Here is an 8253-nt window from a genome sequence, read left to right on the forward strand (position 1 = left end):
TATCAAGAATGCAAAAGCATTCCAGTAATAACAATAAATAAAAAGGTGGAAGGAAAAGAGGAACTTAATGAAATTGCAGTCAGCAGAGAAACTAAACAAACTGATGGAGCCCAGGTTGTGTTCTGACTCACTGGAGTAGCAGGCTGCAAATCAAGCCCTGCCATTCCTGTCTTGTCACAAAAGTTGAAGATTTTCAAAAATGCATAGAATTCCCCAATTTTCCTGTCTTTCAGACCCAGCTTGACAAAAAACATGGACCAGGTCTTTGTAATTAACAAGAATGACTATGTATTTTAGATTATGCATTTTGGAAGGTCAAATACAGGTGTAGCATTTTGGAAAGTCAAGTACAAGAGGAAAATATACAGTGAATGGCAGAATCCTTAGTAGAATTGAAATGCAGAGGGATCTGGGTGTGTTGATCCACAGATCACTGAAGGTGGCAGCGCAGGTAGATAAGGTAGTAAAAAAAGCCTGTGGCATGCTTGCCTTCATTGGAAGGGCATTGAGTTTAAGGGTAGACAAGTTATGCTGCAGCTTTATAGAACTGAAACGTCAGCTTTCCTGCTCCTCTGATGCTGCTTGGCCTGCTGTGTTCATCCAGTTCTACACCTTGTTATCTTGGAAAGACAGGGTTTGTTTTCACTGGAACACAGGAGGTTGAAGGGAAACCTGATAGAAGTTTATAAGATTGTGAATGGCATGGATAGAGTGGAAAGTATGAGGCTTTTCCCCAGGGTGGAGGGGTCAATTACAGGCTCAAGGTGCTGGGTCGGGGGGACAAAGTTTAAAACAGTTGTGCGAGGCAAGTTTTTCACACAAAGCGTGGTGAGTGCCTGGAACGTGTTGCCAGAGGAGGTGGTGCATTCAAGAAGCACCTGGTCAAATACACGAATAGGAAGGAAATAGAGGGATACGGATCCTGTGAATGAAGACAGTTTTAGTATGGAAGGGCAAAATGTGTTGGTGCAGGCTTAGAGGACCGAAGGGCTTGTTCCTGTGCTGTTTTGTTCTTTGTATTACAAATAAATAAGTTCTAAGTATAGATTAACAATTATGAACCATCAACATATAATTCTACTTGTTAAAAATCTAACTCACTTGTACACTCCCCCTCTATACATACATGACACAATTCTTTGTTTTTAAAACAATCCTTTTCCCATCTCAGTCCACAATCAAGAATACAGAGACATAAAAAGACATGGTATTTACAGCTGACGTCCTCACATCCAGAAGGATTCCATCCTAGAGACTTAAAAGAGGTGGCTCGTGAGGTAGATTGAAGTGTATCAGGTCCTAAATGGTATCGACAGGTGGACATGGGAAAGGATGTTTCCTCGCGTGGGTGACCTCCAGACTAGGGGGCACTGTTTTAGGATGGACTTGAGATTTTTTTTGTCTCAGAGAGTTGTGCAATTTTTGAAGTCATTGCCTCATAAGATGCTGGAGGCAGGGTCATTGAATATTTTTAAGACAGAGGCAGCTAGATTCTTGTCAGGCAGGGGATTCAAAGGTTTTTGCCAGGTAGATGGGAATGTGGAATTCGAACAACAAACAGATCAGCGAGGAGGCAATGGCCTAGTGGTATTATCGCTGGACTGTTAATCCAGAGACCCAGATAACATTCTGGTGACCTGGGTTTGAATCCACTATCTGCCATGGCAGATTGTGGAATTGAATTCAATAAATATCCAGAATGAATCATCTAATGATGACTGTGAATCTATATGGTGGCTTAGTGGTTAGCACTGCTGCCTCAGAGCACCAGGGACCTGGGTTTGATTCTACCCTCGGGTGACTGTCTGTGTGGAGTTTGCACGTTCTCCCCATGTCTGTGTGTTGGTGTGCTCCAGTTTCCTCCCACAGTCCAAAGATGTGCAGGCTAGGTGGATTGCCCATAGTGTTCAGGGATGCCTAGCTTAGGTGGGTTATAGGGGAATGGGTCTGAGTGGGATGCTCCAAGGGCTGGTTGGGCCAAAGGGCCTGTTTCCACACTGTAGGGATTCTAATGATTATCTTATTGAAAGTGGGAGCAGGTTCAATGGGCTAAATGCTCTACTTTTGATGCTATTTTGTGCATTCATATGTGAAGAGTAATGGCGCACTGTTACGTCATAAAACGTGCTATATAAATGCGTGTTTACTGGATGCCGGACCTTCAGCTATCTAGGCACTAAGCCCTGTCTTTTTACTTCACTATTTCTCACTCTCTCTTCCTTTAAGACATTCCCTACATGTCTTGGTGAATCATCTCAGTCTTCCTTATGTAGCTCAGTGTCAGAATTTTGTTTGCTGATGCTCCCAGGAAGTGATGAGTGGCATTTTGCTAAGTCAGTGCTTATATAAACATAGGTTGTGGCTGGAAGAGGGTCTGAGAATTGAAAGTGATATTGATTTAAAACAGTATTGGGGCCTAGGAAAGAACCATAATTCAGTCATTAGTCTTTCAGTAAACTGTGTGATCCTCTCAACCTGCAAGAAATGCCTAGTATACGCTATGTTTGTCCAAACTGTATGAGCAGAGAACTTACTGTGCTTCATAACAATCGGCTGAAGGCCCTGGTGATTACAGGTTTAGCACAAGTGATAACAAAAGGAATAATTTGAGATTATGAGTTAGGAATTTAACACATACAGGAAGCCTATACGAGGGCCATGTAACATATGACTATGTAACGAGTGCTCTTTGTGCTTCAAAGTAATTCTCTGTATGTGAAGGGCTTTGAGATGTTTATGAAAAAGTAAACTGCTACAGGTACAGTGTCTCAAAACCGGCAAGCTCTGGACCCAGGCCATTGATCAAGTTGCCTGGTCCATCTGAGGCAGTGGATCAAGCTACGACCATATACTGAGATGGTTCTTCAGTATAGCAGTGAGGAAATGCTGCTTTGCTGGAGGTTCGGACCTTCACATAGTGTGTCATACCAAGGACCCACTTATCTGTTCCAGTTAAGGAGCACAAATGACTTTAAAGAAGAGCAAAAAGTTCTGTTGCTGCCTTAGTCAACATCCTTTCTGTCATTGACATGGCTAAAAATGGACAAACTGCTCATTCACTGACTGATGATAGTAGGGTGCAGATTGACTGCCGAATATGACTATGTAACGAGTGCTCTTTGTGCTTCAAAGTAATTCTCTGTATGTGAAGGGCTTTGAGATGTTTATGAAAAAGTAAACTGCTACAGGTACAGTGTCTCAAAACCGGCAAGCTCTGGACCCAGGCCATGCAGGTTCAGATCTGGCCAGATTTCAGGCCTTGGGTGGGTCAAGCAAGACTGCATCGGGGATGAGAGTTGCTTTGTTGCTGAGATAAAACAGTGCACAAAGCATCAAAACTAATAACTTAGTTTGGTGCCACGCCACACTAATTCAAGTCCTGGCTGAAATGTCCAGCTAAGTTTTCTTTAAGTCCTACTCAATTAGTATTGATGTAAAGTGTATTGTAATAATGTCTAGTTTTTAGACCACTGTGATTTATGAACAGCCAGACTTGAGATTTTGTACCTGTGTATAAATGTTAATGTTTAGGGTTCTTATGGTGCAGCAGTAGTGTCACAACCTCTGATCCAGAAGCCTGCTTCAAAGCTGAGTTGTAACATGTCTGAACAGGTTGATTAAGAAAATATTTGAAAAAGCGAGTATTTCAATTCCCCTATTGCCATTGTGCTGGATAAGACTCATTTGAACAAAGAACTCGCTGCATTGAAGGTGTGAGTGGGAAAATGGGAATATATTTGAAGCTTAGTGTGCAGATTACTTGACCATTTATCTTATCACTGTTTGTGGGATCCCACCGTGTGAAGTTGGCTGCTGTGCTTCCTACATTATGACAGTAACTGGACTTCAATAGGCACTTCATTGGATGTACAGTGATTTAGGACATTTTTGGTTTGCAAAAGATGCTATAAAATTGCAAGTGGAGAAAAATATAACTGGAGGCCATCAATATAAAATAACCCCCAACAAACCCAACAGGGAATTTGGGAGAAACCTCTCCTCCTAGAGAGTGGTGAGAATGTGGAATTCACTACCACAGAGTGTGGTTGAATCAAACTGTATAGCTGCATTTAAGGACAAGCTAGACAAGTGTGCAAGGGAGAAGGGGAAAGAGGCTTGTGACAGTCTGGGGATAGAGGGTAGAAGGTTTGGGTGGAGCCTAAAGGCTGATATAGCTTGGTTAGGCAATGGCAACCCCAAGGATATTGATAGTGGGGGAATTCAGTGACAGTAACACCATTAAATGTCAAGGGGCACTGGTTAGATTGTCTCTTATTGGAGATGTTCATTGCCTGGCATTTGTGTGGTGCGAAGTTACTTCTGTTGCTTGACTTGACTATTGGAGCTTTATCTGATTACTACTGAAGTGTTGGATCATGGAATAGCCTTTAATCAGTCAGTTTTCTTGTGGCAATTTCCCCAGGCAGATTGCAAGATCTTGTAAAAACTGAAAGAACTACGGATGCTGTAAATCAGAAACAAAAAACAGAAATTGCTGGAAAAGCTCAGCATGTTTGGCAGGGGCTGTGAAGAGAGATCAGAATTAAAGTTTCAGGTTGAGTGACCCTTCCTCAGAACTGCAAGATCTAGTGCTCGGCTATTTAATGGTTAGCCTGGACTGCATCAAAGGAGTTAATCCTATCTGTGTGTATTTACCCAGTGAAAGAAACAAGGTTGGGTTGATTAGAAACAGAATGCTGGAGAAACCCAGCAGGTTAGCAGCATCTGGAGAAAGAAACAGAATTAACTCTGCCTTGGAACCTTGTTAAGAGTCATATTGGACTCAAAACTTAATATGTTCTCTCTTCACAGATACTGCCAGACCTGTTATGTTTCTCCCATACTTTTAGTTTTTATTTCAGATTTCAAGCATCTGCAGTGCTTTTTAAAAATAATATGGTTAATTAAGATCGAGCAAAGTTAGGAGGAGCACTCTGCTTAGAGAACAGTATGTCACCAGCTTCAAGGGTTGGGGGAAGCAGCTGAGTGAGAAATCGAGTGGGAAATTTGGGGGTGAATGAAAGACAATGAAAGAGACTTAAAAGGGATCCATTCAAACCTCAGAAATAATTCTAGACATTTTAATAATTGTTAAGAGACAGGGTGGGGTAGATGTAATTATAAGCCAGGAGAAGCTGTGCAAACATGTAATTATAGTGGCAAAAACGAAAATCAAGGCACCAAGTGCCATATGTTTAAGTATTTCTCACTGATATTTGATAGCATGATCACTGATAGCATGACCTTTCCTTTTCCATTTCCTTCATCTATACTTTAACTGATTAAAGGAAAGGTGCTTCATTGAACCACCATATGTGTGTTGCCATGACATTGAATATTGGCAGGTCATTTGATTGTCACAGCCAAATGCATTCTTTGTGTTCTTAGAAGTCTGCAGGAGCACACTTCCAGCTGAGGGCACAATGGAATGTTATTTATTCCACATATTATCATTAGTATCTATGTACAGTGCAAAGTGGATAATGTTGCCCATTCCAGCACCATCTTGGATTACAGAATAAATGGCTGAATAAGTTGTGTAAATGGTAATAAAAAACTGAATAAATTAATATTAAGTTGATATTACTAAAACTGAAACAGCTTCAAAAGTTCACCTTTCCCTCTCTGTAGACTTCACCCTCTCTGCTCTTCCAGTCGCTGCCATCCGACATTGTCCCCCAGGGTCCTAGTGATGTGCTCCTTTGCTGCCGCCATTGCTTCCACGTCCACTGCCTCCGATCTGGAGATGGTCACACTGCACAGGTCCTGCAGCCTCCCCCGACACTGGACATTGACTGACAGGGTCCTGGGTCATATTCCGTTGCTGCCACTTGAGATGGAGCAGGGATGGAGGTCCTGGGAGGACATCAGGAGGCAGCCCTAGGCTAACCAAAACAAAAAAACATTACCAAGTTGAAACGACAATGATGAAGCCGTGTGGATATGGCAGAACCCACTTCATGAGCCATGAGCGACCAAGCCTGGCACTCAGGAGTCAAATGCTGCCGACCCCACCATCGCCATCTTGTAATGTGATCAGGAGTGAGAAACCTGGTTGATATTGACCTTCCCAAATTGAGTGATCCTGAGGTCGGTTGTAAGTGCAGATTGGGGATGAAGCCAAAGATTTCTCTCTTCTCTCTGGTTCACCTCCTTATTGGAAAAACTGGCTGGGTAATGGATCCTTCCAGGAGCACAGATTTTCACTGTTAATTCCCCTCATGCAGGTACATAACATTTTCTTTATTTAAAAATCAACTTCAGTCACACGTAAGGACTGAATTGAGGTAAGTTTTATCTCAAAAGGAGATATGGCATCATGGTAATGTCACTGGACTAGTCATCCTGAGGCCCAGGCAAATGCAAATAATAAATCTGGAATTGGAAGCCAGACTCAGTAATATGTGACCGTGTCTGTCAATTGTTGTAAAATCCCACCTGTTCACTCAGATACGATTACAACATTTAAAAGGCATCTGGATGGGTACATTGCATAGGACGGGTTTAGAGGGATAAGGGCCAAAATCTGGCGAAAGGCACAAGATTAATTTAGGATATCTGATCGGCATGGACGAGTTGAACCGAAGGGTCTGTTTCCCGTGCTGTACAACTCTATGACTCTATAAGTTCTTCAAAGAAGAAAATTTGCCACCTTTACCTGGCCTGACCCATATGTGACTCCAGACACACAGCAGCGTGGGTGACTCTTCACTGGCCTCTGAAATGGACCAGCAAACCACTCAATTCATGGGCAATTAGGGATGCAACGCAAATGCCACCTCTGCAAACAATGTCCATATCCCAGGAGGAAGAAGCCAATATTTTTTTCCAAATCTAATAGAACACAGCAAAAGAACAATCATAGAATCCCTACAGTGTGGAAACAGGCCCTTCAGACCAATAAGTCCACACCAACCCTTGGAGCATCCCACCCAGACCCATCCACTTAATCTACACACCCCTGAACACTACAGGCAATTTAGCATGGCCAATCCACCTAGCCTGCATATCTTTGGACAATGGGAGGAAATCAGAGCACCTGGAGGAAACCCACGCAGACATGGGGAGAACATGCAAACTCCACACAGCCAGTCACCCAAGGGTGGAATCAAACCCAGGTCCCTGGTGCTGTGAGACAGCAGTGCTAACCACTGTGCTGCCCTATATAACACTTCACCTGTTATGTTCTTCTTATTGGTAATCAATCTGTTCAAGCATGTAATGACACACATCTGGAGAAGGTTGGACTTGAACCCAGGCCTCCAGGCAGGCATAATACCAGTGCAAAGCAAGATGCCCTATTACCTGTAATTACGTGATAAACATTCAAAACTTAAGACTGATTAGAGCTTATTAATTGTGCAGGTGAGGTATGGTGTTGGACCATTCTTAAATCTTATCATTTCACATCTTAATTAATTTAGTTGCTTAGCTGGTAGGCTCTATGAGATTTATCTGTGGGTGGGAAGCAGTGAAATGGAAAACCGAAAAAACTGCAGGATGCTGGAAAACAGAAACAAGAGCAGCTGCCAGACCTGCTGAGTTTTTCCAGCCATTTCTGTTTTGTTTTAAGCAGTGAAATGTGTTCGGCAATGATCCTTTAAGGGAAGGGCAGAATTGGTAAATGTGGAGCTGGAAAAGCACAGCAGGTCAGACAGCATCTAAGGATTAGGGAAGTCAATGTTTCAAGTTGAAACCCTTTGGCAGGATGCTTTCAGTATCTGCAGTCCTTAATTGTTTCCAAGTCACTGAAAACCAACACTGCGAAGTCTCTAAGCATGCCCACGTTGAAGAAGTTTTCCTCCTCTCTCTGAAGAGAGCTCAGCAAGTTTCTCTCCCACTGCAACCCATCGATTTTCTCCTCTGCCCCAAAGTTCTTCAACCACATTCTATAGCAATCTGGGTACTACAGCCACGTCTCCTTCCTCTGTGCCTGTCTACTCAGCCAGCTCATTTCCCCCATGGACTCCAAATAACTTTCAGGCCTTCAAAGTCCTGACGAAGGGTTTTGGCCCAAAACGTTGACTTCCCTGCTCCTCGGACGCTGTCTAACTTGCTGTGCTTTTCCAGCTCCACATTATTTGAGTCTAGTTTCCAGCATCTGCAGTCCTTACTGCTCCAAAGGCAGAATCAATTGAGTCTGTTGTAGCGTGACCGCAACTGTGTAAAGAGCCTGAGTAATGAAGTGGGGGCAAATCCAATGCCTGTGCATAGAGATAGTAGGAACTGCAGATGCTGGAGAATCCGAGACAA

Source organism: Rhincodon typus, chromosome 37, assembly GCF_021869965.1.
Source record: "Rhincodon typus isolate 14 chromosome 37, sRhiTyp1.1, whole genome shotgun sequence".
In the NCBI taxonomy this organism is placed as follows: domain Eukaryota; kingdom Metazoa; phylum Chordata; class Chondrichthyes; order Orectolobiformes; family Rhincodontidae; genus Rhincodon; species Rhincodon typus.